Genomic DNA, 18,966 nt, shown 5'->3' on the forward strand with positions numbered 1-18,966 from the left:
CCATGCCCTCCTCCATGAAATCTTTCTGACCCAAGGATTGAACCTGTGTTTCTTACATTGGCAGGCATATGCTCTACCACTGGTATCACCTGGGAAACCCCCTATTACCTCTACCTCTTGATGTCCATGGCCTTGTGGGACTCCTTTTCCTTGAGTATGGATGAGATGTGTGACTTGCTATTAATCAATAGAATATAACAAAGGTGAAGAAATATGCATAATCACATGTATGTGATTATGCTTGTAAGATCACAGCTCCCATTTTGCAGGAGTCTCTCTTGGTCTTTCTGGCTTTGATGAAACAAGCAGTCATGTTGGAAGGCTCACGTGGTAAGAAATTGAGAGTGCTTTCTAGGAATTGAGAGAAGCTTGCAACCAATAACCTGCAAGGACATCCAACTGACAGCCAGCAGGAAAATGAGGCCTTCAGTCCTACAACCACAGGAAATGAATTATGGCAGTGACCAAAACTAAGTGAATGTGCAAATGGATCCTTCCCTGGTTGAATATTTAGATGAGAACTCCATCTTGAATAAAGCCTTGTTTTTAGAGAACACAGCTAATCTGTGTTTAGCCTCCTGATTCACAGAAATTTTCAGGTAACAAATACCTATTGTTTTAAGCCACTACTTTAAGGCAATTTCTTACACAACAATAAAAATTAACATATATAGTCACCCTTAAAATGACAAGTCCCTGACACTAAATTTAGAAGTTTAATTAAGGTTTTGTTACTTTTTATGTAATAGGACTCCAATATATCTGTTAAATGAAAGAATGATAAAATATCTTTAGTAAAACATCAACAAGGAAGAAGTGATGCATGATTATGTATTAATATGATTGCAACTTTTAAAAAAAGCTTATTGCCTGACAATTCCACTTATTCTTTTATTTGTGTGTATGTAGAGATAGTGTTGCAGTCAAAAATAGCTTTGGTTGGAATCTCAAGATTAGAAAAGAAGTTACTTCTCTAGAAATTTTCCTTTTGCATGTAATTTTAATTTTTTTTAAATTTTTTAATTTGTGGATAATTGCTTTAAAATGTTGTGGTGGTTTGTGCAGTACAATAATATGAATCAGTCATAATTATATATATCCCCTCCCTCCCTTCTCACATCTCACCCCTCTGGGTCATTACAGAGCACCAGGCTGGCCTCCCAGTGTTATTTAGCAACGTCCCACTAGTTATCTATTTTACACATGATAGTGTATATATGTTAACGCTACTTTCTCAGTTGGTCCTACCCCCTCCTTCCCTAATGTTAGTTCTCTACATATTGGTATGTATGATGCTATTATAGTTCCTCTTGTTACTTCAGGATCAATGCTGTAAAGATTTCATCTGTTGGCTTTTTAACAATCATTTCTGTGTTTAAGTTCATCAAAAGAACTGCTTTTGACTATGTTTTCCTTTTTAAAACTCTAAATCATGCTTGAATGCATGTACTTTATCTGAGTTATTCAGGCATTCTATAATGCCTAGTAATAAGTTTTCAAACACCAACCAGCTATGAAAAACACATATGTAGATTTGAGTGTTTATAAATATGCTAGCTTTGTTTTTAATCTATTTATTTTTTAATTGACGGATAATTGCTTTACAGAATTTTGTTGTTTTTTGTCAAACATCAACAAGAATCGGCCATTTAATGTGATTATCTGTAAAACTAAGATAAAATGGCACCATTTCCACAGTTACTATTTGACCATGACGTTACTAGGATTATAGCAAATGAAGTTAAATATAGTGGCCAATTAAAATTATCCTGAACTTAAAAAGCCTTCGTTTTGTACACTTAAATTTTTCAGGTTATTTTGCTTTCAGACATATAACATGGCTAATAAAAAATAAAAAAGAATCTCACCTATATTAAGTAAATTTAAAATCACCCAGTTTGCATCACTTTGTAGATAAAGATATTAAAGTTCAGAGAGAGACCAAAAGTGATGAGTGACAGAACAGCACTGGAAATTTCTTCTCCCAAAACTAATGAATGAGAACATGTGTGTGTGTATGTGTACACACTCAGTCACTAAGTCATGTCTGACTCGTTGTAACCCCATGGACTGTAGCTCACTAGGCTCCTCTGTCCATGGGACTTTTTAGGCAAGACCACTGTAGTGGGTTGCCATGAGCAAGGACCTCTAATTTCATATATACTTATCAAAATTAGTAACTGAAACAGTCATAAAAGTAGAATATACCAGTCATGTGTTCCTGTCTTCTCTTAGAGTACAAGGACCTAAATATTGAAACCTTAACTTCTATATATAGATTTATGCTTTCAGATGCATACTGAATACCAGGAAATGTTAATACAAGAGAATCTTAAGCAACAATTTCCCAAAAGAAAAAAAGTATCTTAAGAAATCATGGTTGTGGAAGAATAGGAATATCGTGTCAATATAATGAATAATTTTTGAAAAGAGATAGACTTTTTCATTCACTGATAAATAGTGGGATTCACTATATTTGTTGAATCTGAATCATTGCTTTCTGTGCTTTTGAAAGGAGCTATCTAATTACCATTCATTGTTCTAAATACATACAATGAAAGCCAGAATATGAAGCACAATGAAATTTGAAAAAAATTAGAAATTGAAAAATAAAAACTGATTACAGATTATTGATAATGTATGAAAGATGCTCAGAATTACTTATGAATATTATAAATTATGTATCAATTTAGCAATTCATAATCTCTCTAAAAGTTACATGTTCTGTATTAGATGAAATAGTAGAACTACGATAACTTAAAATAATTTTAGAAAGTCCAAAATAACCAAACACTGTCAAACTTTTATGTTTATTCACATTTAAAACTGAAAACCTGTACATTTTGGGGGATTTTTTACCTATTTAAAAACACAATATTTTGTTTTTCTCATTCTACTTAGAGGCAAAAGGCCAAACGTAGTTAGAAAAAAAATATGATTTTTTAACTTTTGGAACACAAAAGCAATTAGGAAAACTGAAAATATTTCACTCTTACAAACAGTACTTTAAAAGAAGACCTCCGGAACCAATCTGTTCCAGAGGTAAATACTGGGGCATAAATTAAAATAGAAAAGTTTTTTAATTGAACAACTTATGGGCTGTTAGCAACTTTCTTTGTTGGAGTGTGTGAACTTTGGAACTCTTTTTAGAACCACATGGTTTTCATATTCAGTATGCCTGCATGCATATATATGTATAGATAATTGCTATGCCTTGTACCAAGGATATGAACTGTGTAAAATTACTGTAGGAAGTTGTAAATGATGTATGAAATGAGAAATCTTTGCCCACTGGCAGTACATAGATAGAACAGAGATAGTGACGCACAATCTCTTCTCTGTCATTTGTCATAGTATTCATCTTATAAAAGGCAGAACCTATCAATAAACTTGAGTGTCAAACATGCATGCTAAACAATATATTGTATTTTTCCTTCTTCAGGTCTTACCTCTTTCTTGAAAACCAGTTTACAAAAACCTCTGAGCCCAAAGAAAATGTAAAGAACTTCTATGTTAATGATTTCAATTGTCCATCCAAAACATTAAATGTAGAAATTCTAAATCTCACTGTGTGGTTTACCTTTTTTAACCTTATACACAATGATGTTGAATTTTCAGACTTGCCATCCAAAGTAAACCTTTCTATAAGGACATATAAAGAGGCTATATCTATAATATCTAACATGCAACCATTTAACATGTCAGAGAGCAGCACTGATATTTTCATCTTGCCTCCCAGTGCTTGAAAGACAAGATTTCACCCTTCCATTGACTAGAAGAAGCAAACGGAAGAAGCATCTTTCTACGAAATCAGTTTTCATATAAAGTTCTTGTGGCTGACTTCATCTCACTGACAAATCCCCAAATCAAATATTTGACCAAACAATTGTGGCAGTTAAACTTATGCAGATTCAATGCCATCTTGTCAAAAAATATGCTTGTACTAGGAAAATTGAAATTTATTTTAAAAAGACCATTATAAGTTGTCACATACTTTTAGATTACAGAATTTAAATCTAGAAATTAAAATAAACAACAAAGGATCCAAGGCCCCATCTATATATGAATTTAAAACCAACATGATCAAGTAAGTTAAAAAAAACACATGAAAGCATAAGCTAAACTATCTTTCTTGTCTTCAAGGAGTTGACAGCTTACTAATGTAAAGTTCAAAGGATGAGAAGTGTTTTTCCATGACACCTGAATTTTATTTTTTATGAACATAGGAATACAGGAAGAAATTTAAATATTCATGCAATTGCCTCTTCTTCAAATGTTACTGTGTTCCCTCATGTACCATTTATGGTTTCATTTAAAACAAACAAACAAAGAATATGCTTAGGCATTCAACTTTTTTACAGTATGTTATTTGATAATTCTTTCTGAAAATTGTAAAACAAATATTTCCTTACCAAGAGTTCATCTCTTCTTGGAATCACAACTGATTTTTCTTTTGCTTGATGGAGTTAGAAGTAAAATATCTGATTTTATTTCCCATCAGCCGACCTCAAAGATGAACATATTTCATTTTGCATATGAGTCACATAAAAATGATGTTATCATTTTTCGCTGTGAATAAAGTCAAACAGCATAAGACAAAACAGTATCTACATTTGGCTTTTTTTTTAAGTAGAATATAAATATTGTCTTATTACAACAAACACATAAAGAATAGAAATTAAATACAAATCTTCAATCTCAAAAAAAACCTTTCAAATGCTGATCCATTATTTAGATTATATTTAGAACCCATGCATTTCCACCACCACCTTTAAGGTTGATGCACTTATTATACTAATGTTTCTTCTGTGCTCTCTTTTTCTTCCTTTCATTGCAATTGTCCCATTTTGGTTGGTGGGACAATTGTCACTCAGTTGCTACTACCCATTCAGCTCCTTGTCCAAGATTCAGTTCTTATTACTTTCAACTGTTGTTTAGTCAATAAATCATATCCAACTCTTTTGTGACCCCATGGACCACAGCCCGCCAGTCTCCCCTGTCCATGCCATCTTGTAGGCAAAGATACTGGAGTGGGTTGCCATTTCCTTCTCCAGGGGATCTTCCTGACCCAGGGACCAAATCCTTATCTCCTGCACTGGCAGGCAGATTCATGACCACTGAGCCACCAGTAAGCCCTGTTACTCTCATTAGCTTATAAGAAATCTCTGTTTCTCTATTCTCCTTCTTTCCTCTTTTCAAGTATGGATAGATGTTGAAACTGTGGAGCCAGCATATTAACAACTGACTGCTGTCCAATTCCTCTCTTGTGACATTTTCATTTTACATGGTTTAGGTGAGCAAAAACACAAAATCTGGGAACATTCAGAGAGTACCACCTGGATGGACAATTAAGGAAACACTTGTTCACATCCCTCTGTCAGAGCATTATCCCCACCATCCACACAGAGATGCTATCAAGTAGCATCAGTGACCACTTATCTTGTTTCTCAGGACAAATAAACCATCCCCACTCCACCCACACCCAACTGACAGCACAGCACTGGGGTTGATTTAAATGAGTAAAATAGGAAAAAGTCTGAAGGCAAGAAAAACAGGGCCTCTTCTGATATTGATCAGTTCCTCCAGGTTAAAACAATCAGTAAAATCAGTCCAGTGTGATCCTATTTACTCTTAGGTAGGGGTAAGTATTCCAAACTAATTGTAGGAGTTGTACCATTGGATTATATGTTTTTGTTTTTTTATTTCTCTTCGTGTGTATACAATAATGTTGAAATCTGCACAGAACTTTATACAACTTACAACACATCCACGTGGATCTCTGGATCTGCCACCTCTTCTATTAGGAAATACTCATATGAGCTTCAGTTGACTCAATCCAATTGAAACATTTAAACCCACATGGTGAGGATGAGACTTGAGGATAAGTCAAAATGCCCCATAATTTGATGGCTCAGATGATGTATCTACCTGCAATGCAGGAGATCCAGTTTTGATCCCTGGGTCGGGAAGATCCCCTGGAGAAGGGAATGGCTACCCACTCTAGTATTCCTTCCTGGAGAATTCCATGGACAGAGAAGCCTGGAGGGCTACAGTTTACAGGGTCGCAACAAGTCAGACACAACTGAGCGACTAACACTTCCACTTTTAAAAATTCCATCAACAATAAATATCACAGTAAAAATTATTCAGGTTACCTTTTGTTAATCAGAAGGACAGAAACTCTCTCAGGTTTTTTCCTTGGTTCAAAGTATATTTCTGTTCTCCCACTGCCTACCGCCTATTTTTTTCTGGTAGTTGTACTTCCTGCTAGTCATTTTTCCTGATAACTCTCTAGAAAGATTTACTCAGTTAATCTCTAAATTTGATACCAGAGTTAATTTGCATCAAAAGAGCTACATTTGTTAAAGGTAAAAAGACCACTTAATTTAACCATTTTTACTATAAGCATTAAGTTGCTGCTTATTTACTCAAGCCAGATACCCTTTGCAGCTAGCCTCCTTCTGTGGGTAGAACTCTTTTTCCACATTCCAGTAACTCCTGGCTCCCCTTGCTCTTTTTGGGCTAAGTAACAGCTCCCTGCTCTTCAGTTTCTGTTAGTCCTGTTCATTTGTAAATAAATTCTTCGGTCAGACTCCTCAATTGTCTCATTGAATGTGCTATCTTATTTTCTGATAGATCAAATCTCCAACTGTGTGCCAGAATTTAGTCTTTTCTATATACTGTTTTGTTGAAGCTTATGTTGATAACATAACCCATATTTTATACACAAACAAATAAAGACTCAGAATGTTTAATAAACTTTCCATGCACTCAACTAATACATAAGATAGCCAAAAATTAAATAATAGTCTCTTACTCAAAGTCTAGTATTCTTTCCCCTGCTGTTCAGTTTTCTTCTCCTCCCTCCTTAATGGTGTGCCCTTGGTAACATCCACCAGGAGTTATCCATTGAGGGCCTTCAGACCACTGTAATGTATTGAAACTGTATCCAGCTAAGTTCATAGGCACACAGAAACAAGCTGTGTGTGCCTGGCTAATAGTCATTTTGGCCAAGAATAACTACTGAGCATTAGTAAAGGGTCAAATTTTTCACTATTACTATCAACCCTGAATCTAAGGACTGCCTCCGTATGGGTCTTTGAAAGCATTAAAATTAGAATTATTTTTGCCTCTTCTGATGACACCACCCTTATGGCAGAAAGTGAAGAGGTACTAAAAAGCCTCTTGATGAAAGTGAAGGAGGAGAGTGTAAAAGTTGGCGTAAAGCTCAACACTCAGAAAACTAAGATCATGGCATCTGGTCCCATCACTTCATGGGAAATAGATGGGGAAACAGTGGAAATAGTGTCAGACTTCATTTTTTTTGGACTCCAAAATCACTGCAGATGGTGACTGCAGCCCTGAAATTAAAAGACGCTTACTCCTTGGAAGGAAAGTTATGACCAACCTGGATAGCATATTTAAAAGCAGAGACATTACTTTGTCAACAAAGGTCCATCTAGTCAAGGCTATGGTTTTTCCAGTGGTCATGTGTGGATGTGAGAGTTGGACTGTGAGGAAAGTTGAGTGCCGAAGAATTGATGCTTTTGAACTGTGGTGTGGGAGAAGACTCTTGAGAGTCCCTTGGACTGCAAGGAGATCCAACCAGTGCATCCTAAAGGAGATCAGTCCTGGGTGTTCATTGGAAGGACTGATGCTGAAGCTGAAACTCCAATGCTTTGACCACCTGATGTGAAGAGTTGACTCATTGAAAAAGACCCTGATGCTGGGAGGGATTGGGGGCAGGAAGAGAAGTGGACGACAGAGGATGAGATGGCTGGATGGCATCACCGATTCGATGGACATGAGTCTGAGTAAACTCCAGGAGTTGGTGATGGACAGGGAGGCCTGGCATGCTGCGGTTCATGGGGTCGCAAAGAGTCAGACACGACTGACTGACTGAACTGAACTGACAACACATTAAATAAAAAGGATGGCAAATGGATAGACAGACAACACAAGATAAGATAGCAGACTATTAACAGATCAGGGGTGGGGCGGGGGGTGGGGGGGGATGGTGGTTAAGAGACTTAGATCTAGGTGTTGACCATGGAGAGAACAGCCAGTTTATTCACAGCTCAGTGACTCGGTCAGTTGGCAATGCCAGCTGGTGGAATCTAATAAGGGAATGCAGATTCTAGAGTTCCATGGTGCTGTAGGGGTCAACTGGGAAGTGGTCTATACTCAACAAAACTGCAAGTTCTTAGGGATATTGGGGAAAAATAGTACTAGTAAAAATTAGATGACAATCCAGAATAATACATACTTTTTAGATTTGTTTGGGAGAGTAATTAAAACGGCTCAGACAGTGAAGAAATCTGTCTGCAAGGCAGGGGACCTGGATTCCATCTCTGGGTCGGGAAGACCCCTAGAGAAGGGAATGGCAACCCACTCCAGTATTCTTTCCTGGAGAATTCCATGAACAGAGGCGCCTGGTGGGCTACAGTCCATGGGGTCGAAAGAGTGGGACATGATAGAGCGACTAACACTTTCACTTTCTTCATATAATATATGCAACTTGGTGCAAAGTATATGGGTGGCATAATGAAAGATAAGGGGAAAGATGCTAATAACTATGGATCTGATAAGATGGTCTCAAAAGGTGGGTTGGACCTAAGATATAGGCCAGTGAATAGCAGAGATATTAACTGGAATTAAAAAAAAAACAAACAAACCTGGAAATCAGACACGAACTAGTATCATGGTTCAAATATAAGCACCTATCCTACAAACACTTGTGTTCCTACAAAACTGCAACAGAAAAATGACACGTGCTGACAACCCTCCCCAGACCTCTCTCTACAGGCACTCTGCTTTCCTCTGACAGTCAAACGTCTAAACTTATGACACAAATTAGACTTGTTTTTTTTCCACAACTGACCTGTGATCCGGAATTACTGTTCCTTTTTTATCAAAACCCTTATTTTGAAATTTTAGATGTTAGAAAATCTATGTCATAATTGTTCATGAGATAAGGACTTTAATGTTTTCTCCTCAAGATGTTTGTTAATCTAAGTAATCTTTAATTGGTTAAGTATTTTAATGTTTTCAGGAAGTACTCCCATGAGTTGTGGAACATGCATTGGTAACCATTAACAACACAAAGAAGATAAAGTCTGTTCTATTTGTAGAAGACAACTGCTTCCTAGAAACTTTTAAGGAAAAAGGCAAAGATAACAGAAGTTTGAAGATTGTGCTTCCATTCATGCTTCTGTAGGAATTATTAGTCTCTCATGTCAGAAGGAGTCAGAAAATTCAATTGAGTTCAGATAAACTATTGTTTGTAATTATTTAAGTTATTTAGTTTTGTAAATTAATTTGTACATTTAATAGAATTCTCTATCTTAAATAACCTCAAATAGAATCTTTTTCTTAGAACATGACAGAAATTGATAGCAAGATTAATCTAGAAAAGGGGCAAGAATATTTTAAAATGTAAGAAAAAGGGAGTAAGTATATACAAACATATAAATTATTACAATTCATCAAGATTAAAGCAAGGTTTAAAATACTTTTTTTAAATGTTAAAAAGATTAAATCAAGACTAATTAAAATACAATTCCATTTGAGATAGGTGTACAAACTTCTATACAATGTACAAACTAAAAAAATTAATACTAACATGCATGTTCATGTACATATATGAACATATATGAACATCTATCTATATATTTATATGTTTGTGAATATAAATATATATGTATATAATTATAGGAAGTGTCATTAAATATGTAAATAGGGGTGTTGGGATCATTTACTAGCTAGCATTCAGAAAAAAATGTAGGCCAATACAACAAACAATATTCTATAAATGCTAACTTAAAATATTCAGCTATAAACTACAGGAAATTAGCCAAGCAATTACAAAACTACCAAACATAATTTAATATTTATAAAACTCTGGAGGGCCAAAATTTTTTAATGTGATATTATAAATAAAATCACAATGGATTATATTAACAAATTTGACCATTTAAAACTGCTGAAGAGTAACAATTTAAAATTTTTTTAAATGCAGAGAACAGGGAATATTTATAGCAAATGTTAATATAATATAAAACATTCTTATAAAGGGAAAAAATAAGAAATATAGACAAAGAATATTGTATGCAATTCAGATAAAAGCAAATATCTTTTTTTTTAAAGCAAATATCTTTTAAAAATTAAAAACTAGAGCAAAATAATCATGATCTATTCTAACCAAAGAAATTCAAACTAAAATAGCAGTGAGATATTTTTACTTATTAAAGCAGGGGATTTTAAAAAATTTTATTTTGACTTAATGTTAGTATTATTCATATTCTTGGTGCCTTTTTAAGTTGATAAAAATCAACCAGAAAAAAACTAGATATACCTTTCAAAATTTTAAATTATTTACTTTTAATTGAAAATAAATCACTTGAAACTTTAAGCATATGGGTGTTCTCTGATTCTAAAAAAATACATAGTCTTTAGAGAAAAACTTTAAAAAAGCAAAGAATAAAAGGAAAAAGCATTAGTAATTACTTATAACCCCACATACAAAATTAACCATAATAATCATTTGATAAAATTTCCTCGATAGTTTCATACATATACAAAGTTGAGTTCTTAATATATCTATGTGTACGTGTAATTCAGTTTTTGCTTTGCTTTTTCATTTTAGAATTATTAAAGACTGTTGGCAAGAATCATTTTAATATTGCATAATCCTCTATTGCACTTCCATGAAAAACAGTTAAGTGGAGTGATTTTGCCATTTCCTTCTCCAGGGGATCTTCCTGACCCAGGGATTGAACCCAGGTCTCCCTCATTGCAGGCAGATGCTTTAGCACCTGAGTTACCAGGGAAGCCCAAAGTGAAAGTCACTTAGTCCAGTCCTACTCTTTGCAAATTCCCCAGGCCAGGATACTAGAGTGAGTAGCCTTTCCCTTCTCCAGGGGATCTTCCCAACCCAGGAATCAAACCAGGGTCTCCTGAATTGCAGGCAGATTCTTTACCAACTGAGCTAGCAAGGAAGCCCTAATACGTCCATCCCATATACCTCCAGGCCAAGTCTTATTTCCTTATGTCTTTATTATAGGACATTGAGGCAATCTTCAGGATTCAAAACAATAATGCTGTCTATAATAGCAAAAGTTCAGAATCCATTGAAACTTTAATAATATGAAGAGTTAGAATACATCTAGCCATTAAAGTAGTAACAATTCTACAATAGGATGGAAATATGCTTCTGATACAGTGTCTATCTACTTGCAATGCTGAGTTTAGCCCTGCTAAGAAACTTTGCCTGCTATATTACATTGGTCCAGAATAAAATGTTCATCTCACTCCTGTTTAATAGGTAGAAATTCCAGTCTTGTTCATGCTCTGTATCTCTAGTTCTACAGTGCCTCTTCTTCAAGTACATTGTGAGCACCCAAGATATATTAGTTATATGATTGAGTAAATTGCTAATGAAAAGACTAGAGAGAGTAACAAAGCTTTGCTCACATTCTTTATCTCTTTTTCTTCCAGTTAGTTGTTTTCCTTTCTCTTATTGGCTTTTAGGCATTCTTTAATCCTGGGCTTTTTAGTTTGTGTATGTGTATGTGGTCAGTCTCCCAGTCATGTCTGATTCTTTGAGACCTTGTGGACTGTAGTCCACCAGGCTCCTCTGTCCATGGGATTCTCCAGGCAAGAATACTGGAGTGGGTTGCCATCTCCTGCTCCAGGGGATCTTCCTGACCCACGGATTGAACCCACATCTCTAGCATCTCCTGCATTGCAGGCAGATTCTCTTAACCTTGGGCTTTTTGGTTAAGAACAAATGATTGGCAAAAGATTTGGAAAATACACTACCTTCATTCTATCATGAGGTTACATTTACAGAGCGGCCATCTGGGGAGGAAGTCAGCCTTATAGATGTATTACTATTTGCTTCCCGCTTGTCCTGGCTTACAGAATATGAGTTAAGCTCAAGAACAAGATTTCCATCTGATGATACCTGTGATAACAGATGGCATTCAGACAAGCTTTTAACGTTAATCCCAAATTAGAATGGAAAATTTGGACTTCCTTGGTGGCTCAGATGGTAAAGAATCCTCCTACACTGAGAGATCTGGGTTCAAATTCCTGGGTTGGAAAGGTCCCCTGGGGGAGGCCATGGCAGTCCACTCCAGCATACTTGACTGGAGAAGCTCCATGGACAGAGGTGCCTGGCAGGTCCATGAGGTCGCAGAGAGTCAGACATGACTGAGTGACTAAGCATAGCACAGCACAGAATGGAAAATAATGCCTAATATCTTTCTTGGAAAGAGAAAATTTACCAAACACAGCTTCTAGACTCTGAAAATTTGACTTAATTCCAGCAATCTAATATAAGAAATGTTTTTGTCTCTAGCAGTTAGAAAAATCCTAAGCCATCTAATTCATTTCATCTATGAATGAAATACGGTTCCACATTTAGGAATGCTCCATCTCTGTCCTTTTGTCTGTTTTGTCTAAGTGTCCAGCAAGATGGCTATACTGCACTTCATGAAACTACACTTTTGCTGCCCAAATTGTTCTGAACATCCTGGTTTATTTGGACAGTGCATACAGTCCGACAAAGCATCTCCACTTTGCTTGTAACTGTCAACAGAAAGGGCGCCTTTTGATCACACACGAGGGCACAAGTCACCCAAGTCAAAGGAAAAGGGAGAGATGGGATATTTGTTATTCCTGTCAGTGATAAAGGGATAGAGCTTTACCATTTTTTCTCAAAAAAAAAAAAAAATTATGTATGGCACTACCTAGCAGACTTTGAAAAAAAGCAGAAAACTTAAAAATGAAGGAACGTGGAAAACTTATAATAAATATCACTACTTCTGCTGAAGAAATTTTGCTATTTATAACACCTTCACAGTTTACATGACTGTGTTACATAAGCCTTGTCTGCCCATTTATGTATACATGTAATTTCCCTTCAGGAAATAGATTCTTCACTTAAGGGTGAGAGAAGAAAATGTATTTCTTTTCCTACAAACAACGCAATGAAAGCTGAAATAAAACAGTAATTTTTAAAAATTTTGTTTTCTTAGTTCATGAACACATAGGCACCCACATACATGCATACATACACAATAGTGACAGATATACAGCTTCAGAACATTGGAAAAAAACATGGCATTCTTGGTAGCCCACAATATACATCACATTCTAACTTTATGCTCTTAAATTAGTCTCATGGGATTAATATTTAACTGAATGGTCTTACATCATAATTTTTGTCATTAAATATATCATAGAGCTACAAGATTTTTAAATATACAGTATCTCATTCACCATTGTAGCCACATCCCAGTTCAAAAATCTGAATCTGATGTCAGCTATGAAAGAAAAATTTAGTTAATTTAAAATTTTATTTATAGGTTATTTCTACCACATAGGAAACCAAATTATTCAAGTTTCATGTTTTGAAGTCAACAAGTTTACAGAATCATAATATTTTGAATTACATCTGTTTTTAAAGATTTTCCTCTTGATTTGGACTCTGCTTTGATTCTTAAGAGAATCCTCGGAAGAAAACAGTTTTTGATTTGAAAGATCATTCCCTAGTATGACATACTAAAAATAGAACTTTTCAAATAGAAAATCTATATATACTTAAAGCCATCAAAACGTCCTACAAATTAATAGCGACATGTAAAGTTTACTGAGTACTTACACAATGTCAGACTCTGTGCTATTCCACAGAATATTTAAAAGCCATTTCTTAAGGGATCCCTCCCTGTTACTATAATACCCACTTTATAGAAAAGGCAAACTTGGTCTGAAGAGATTAATAACTGATCTAGGATCACAACACCATATTAACTAGAGTTAGAATTCTAACTCTCTTTTCACTGACTCCAATGTTTCCACTCGAATGTACTTTGCTCTATTGTTTGCTGAATAATAATTGTGAACCTCTGACATTTTCTGTTTCCATCATTAGAGGTGCTAGAACACTGTATTTGCTTAGATCCCCATCTTCATGGCAGCCTAAGGGTGGAAAAACAAAGTAATCTTTAATGTAACAAACCTGAATAACCAGTGATGAGATCAGTCCTTTTAAATCAAATTTTGATCAAAGCAAATATGCATTTTCTTGTTTAACACTTACTGAGCATCTACTATTGGCAAAGCATTCTCTATACATATAAACACTACAATTTTTAAGGAAGTAAACTATTCAAATTGCTTCAGCAGAGTATACACCTGTAATGGGTATCGCCGATTTTCACATCAGCTGCAACTCTTATGAGTAAAGAAAACAAGTAATTTTTAGCGAATGTCTTTTTGAACAAAAACGAATGCAGCAGAACTAATAAAAGCAACCACTGATGACAACATAGAAAGTTAAGCACAAAATCCTGTCTATCTAAGGAGTAAAAGCTAATAAATTCTCCCACTGAACCATAGATTTATACTTGATCTTACATAATAGAATGTAAATACAACAACCACAATCAAGAGAATACAGTCGTGGAAAGAAGAGCACCATCCACAACTCCTGATAATGTCGCAGAAACATGTAATTCAAACCAGATCCTTTTTACATGGAATACTTGGATTTTACTAAATTTGTACATCTTCTACAAACCCATCAGTAAATTCATACCACTGAGCACGGCTGGGATCTGGATGCCGGATCACTGGAGAAGCCTCAGAGATTAAAGCTGCCACATTGAACAGTCTGTTATCTGTATCCTGGGATGTATATCTAACTCTGATGTGTTTACCCTGCTTCAGAACAAAATAGTCAGACAAAGTCAGCAGACTTTGGCAAAGGATGCTTTTTCCTTATTTCTTAGCGAGGAGAAAGAAAAGAAAGAAGAGCTGTTTCTCCTCCAGTGATACAGACTATATTCTTACTCAGTTTGATTAAAAAAAAAAAAAAAGACCAGTTTTTACTAAAGGACTTCTAGAGAAGCATCATGACAGGGTTCCAGGGGGACACTGAACCTCATCTCTAGTACTTTTGTGCTCCATCAGCTTGGCCAAGTGACTTCAACCGTCTGCTCCAATTTCTTTCATCTACGATGTGGGGATAATAACTATGTCTACCTCAGTGAGGACCTGAGTGGATCAAAGTGACAACGTAAGTGAAGTCCTTATCATACAATGCACACTCAATTGAGATTCACTTAGCTTCCCAACTGTCAGCAATGACGAAAATGGTGGCCACGAGTCTCACTGTACCTGTTTGCTGTAAGAATTCCTCAGTCTTTCCGTCCTGACCCCTCCCCCACCACTGTCCCCTAGCAAGCGTGCTGTTCTATTCCATGTGGAACATTCCAGCTGAGCCGGTTCTCTGTGATCTTCCAAAGAGAGAATAAGGCTAACCCCAAAAAGATATCCTGATGCCTTTTGTGGACATCATGCTAGGTGAAGTAAGATGGTCACAGAAAGACAAATATCGCATGATTCCACTTAGGTGAGAGATCTACATGGTCCAATTAATAAAAACAGAATAAAATGGTTGCAGAGGCTTCAGGAACATGGACATGAGGAGTTGGGTAAAAATTTCAGTTATGCAAGACTAAAAAAAATCTAGAAATTGGCTGTAAAATGTTGTGCCTACAGTTGAATACTGGACACTTAAAAAATTTAATAACAGGGTACATCTCATGTTATGTGTTTTTTTTTACCATAAAAAAATTGGTATCCTGAGATGCTGAGCTATGCTAAAGAGGCTAGGCTTCCTATATATTTCATTCATTTTTACTAAATCCCTAAGAAAGGAGACCCAAAAGATACGTTCAAAACTTACATTACAGTTAGACGTTATCTGACACTTGGAGCCAGATTCTCCCAGTCTGTCAGCTGCTGTCTGTTAGAGAAATTTTATGCCTGGAAGCAGTTGGGGCACACAATAATTCATAAGTGTGACTTCCAGGAACACCCACTTCACACAATACCAGCATTAAGCATCCAAACTCCTCAAGCTGTAAAATACAAGGATAATGGCACCAATAGAATGAGGATTTTAAAGGGGCTGTGATTTCAAAGATTTCAAAGCTGTGTTATTTAATCGCACAACCCTCTTGTCTTTTCCCAAATATTAATTTCTCAGATTAAGTAGGAGCATCTAAATTGGTATCATGGGATCTGAGAAAAGAATTTGTGCTTCTCCTAAATATAAATAGTAACATTGTGGACTATTATAAAAATAAAAAGGGGTGGCAAGGAAGGAATAACATTCTCAGGAATTGTAAATGCATAGCAGAATGATTACAACTTTGTGTCATGCATTCTGTCATTTCTAATCACACACAGATAAGACTTCCCATACAAAAAAAAAAAAAAAAAATTGATGAGCATATAAGCTCACAATTTCAGTCCTGAATTTAGTCAGGGAGTACCTTCACTGGCCTCACAAAATAAGAGAGAAACAGCCACATTCTTCAAACCATGTTGATTAAACACTTAAAACAGGAAGGAGTCAGGGAGTGATGGATTTTAAGTGGACCAATTCAAGCCCTTTCTTTTCAGGCTATTTCTTTATCCTTGAATAAAAACGTAAATGTGAAAAAACAAAAGCCTTAAAGATTTTGAATCTCTTAACTAAGCAGGCATACTGTGACATTTTTCAGAATTCTTCATAATACTGGCCTTTTTAGTTTTTAGCTATTCTGGAGTGTGTTTCTTTAACTGACATGATTTTTGCTGGATATCAACTTTGAAGGTATTTAAGAAATAGAAATAGATAAATGAAAATATTTTTTAACCTCAAGATCTAAGAGAAAATTCTTACAAATACAGTATCAGCATTCTTGATGATGTTTTAAAATAGATATGTACATTTAGGGACCTATCAAGCACTTAAAAAAAGATGACTTCTCAAGGCAATTTGCAAACCTTGGTTTCATCGAGATATATGTCAGTATAAATCAGGAACCTTCAGTTCACCGTTTTTCTAAACAAGTGTGCCATAATCTTTGCTAGCTCTGTTTCCGTGAGACCATCATAAATCTACCACACTGCACTGTCTCCTCAGACCACAGTCACAGATTCAAATACTTGAGCAAAGTGAACTACACCTTCGGAGAGTCTATATCAGAGTTCGTAATCTCCCTCACCTGTGGTGCATGTTTCATTTTTAACAGTCTTCCTAGAAATGTACCCATCATGCTTCAAATCTATCCATTATTATCATACTCTATAGAAAACTACCTTTTTTCTCTCAGCCTAGCAACACGAAATAGGAATGGACACTCCTTTTTAATGTCTGTACATAAATGGTTTGCATACAATGTCTACTAAATTAGCCAGGGTGGACTTTGGTGGATTGAATGCAAACAGAGACTCAATTGGTATAAAACATTTTTCTCAGTTTGTCACTGCTGATGTTTAATGTGCTTTGATCTAAAACTGCTAATATCAACCAAGAGGAAGGGACAACTAAGATCCATTATTTTAGATTTATTTCTAATACTGAAGGTGTCTACTAAAAAAAAAGTAAAATAAAAAAATGAAATGATTTAATTTTCAGTTTTCAAACTTAAAATGGTATATTAAAGTCAGAAAAAAATGTTTAAACCTTTCCCTTTCTGGAATTACAGTTTATAGTTTTGTATTTATTGAATGCATTCATAGGCTCCCTTAGGATGTGAAATGTATGGAAATATATGTGCATTACTAAAGAAAGAACTAAATTTATTCTTTCCCCACATCATGCTCTTCTTTGCAGTGGAGGTTTTTAATTCAATACAGAGCTAGAATGAGATGGAGCCAATTTCCTGGTCTATATGTGTGACAAATGCTAAAAGTGGCACAAGATTAACAAATTAGTTGAAGTATAGATCTTAAAAGATTTTTTTTTCTGTGTGTCTAAATCAAAATTCATACTTTATTTGAAACGAAGCCTTCTTTAGAATTCAAGAATGACCAAAGATCTTTTATTTCTCTGTATTTAAGATGAAAAGAGAGGATGTATGACAACATGCTAGCAATTTTTAAAGCAAATTGTATTTGTGGGAAAGCTTACAAAGATTATATATTTGGAACATAAAATCATTTTCATTGAAACATTAACTCCAATGTATGATTTAGCAAAATAAAAATAAAAATTATTTTCAAAATAAATAGTTGTTCCTAAAATAAAAGCATAAAATGAATTGCAGGGGTAAAATTTATTTATTTCTCTATTTTGGGGTAAAAATAATGTTCACTATATTAGGTCCCAGATAAATACGTTTACTTTTCTAGTAGCATTTCTTGTTTTTTGATGTTAAATGAAAACTATCAAAGCTTAGCTATTTCACCTAACTTCAGAATCATGTACTTGATATATATCTAACACCAAACAATAAAAACATCTGTGACAATAAAAGCATGGAACAGTTGTGGAATTGTTTAATTTAGGAGAAAATAGCTATGTTTGATAATCACATGTGCATGAATGGATTTCTCCTCTTTGTCAAGAAAGTTATATTTTGCAAATGGTCTTTTGTTTTTCTGAAAGGAATCAACTTATTACGTGAAAGGGATTTTTAAAAGGTATTCTGAAATATGTGTTTTGGATTGAGCTCACTCACTGAGGTTGAAAGCCTTGTCACACAGTCCACCTGTTTTGCTTGGGCTTAAATTATATAAAAAATACAGCATCTTAAAGCAAGCACAATCTTACTTCTTGTACCCAAACATGATAACATGCTTAAAATTCAAGAAGAGTTCTATGCAGGTTGTATGTCTCAGTCACCCAATCTCCTTTCACATATCTGTTCATGTTGACAGACTATGTCATAATACATCAGCAGAAAGATCAGCACAGAAGAACAAAATTTCATCACCTGACAGCAAGAGGAAAACTGATTTTCAGTATTAAATTAGTAAAAATATACCATTACCTCACTTCCAATAAGTCTACTACCTTTAAAAAAGAAGGTATCTGCTATAATCAGAAATGTATGCAAAAGCTATTAGGTTCATTTATTTCTTTGGTATCACCCTTTGATTGACAGCGTATTTTCATTTTTATCT

The 18,966-nt window shown here is 35.1% G+C and overlaps 1 long non-coding RNA gene across 2 annotated transcripts in view; it reads right to left on the reverse strand.

The window, feature by feature from the left end:
- The window catches only part of LOC122450908, a 31,476-nt gene that overhangs the window by 9,951 nt on the left and 2,559 nt on the right, over positions 1 to 18,966 (reverse strand). The window contains exons 2-3 of one of the 2 annotated variants that reach the window (XR_006272273.1): positions 15,755 to 15,929; positions 4,413 to 4,569 (exon numbers count right to left, since the gene is read on the reverse strand). This is a non-coding gene — a long non-coding RNA (uncharacterized LOC122450908). Of the gene's footprint in view, positions 1 to 4,412; positions 4,570 to 8,881; positions 8,893 to 15,754; positions 15,930 to 18,966 lie in introns of those variants that run through there. The other variant, XR_006272274.1, reaches the window with a different exon arrangement.

The sequence above is a fragment of the Cervus canadensis genome, chromosome 12 (genome assembly GCF_019320065.1).
Source record: "Cervus canadensis isolate Bull #8, Minnesota chromosome 12, ASM1932006v1, whole genome shotgun sequence".
NCBI lineage: Eukaryota > Metazoa > Chordata > Mammalia > Artiodactyla > Cervidae > Cervus > Cervus canadensis.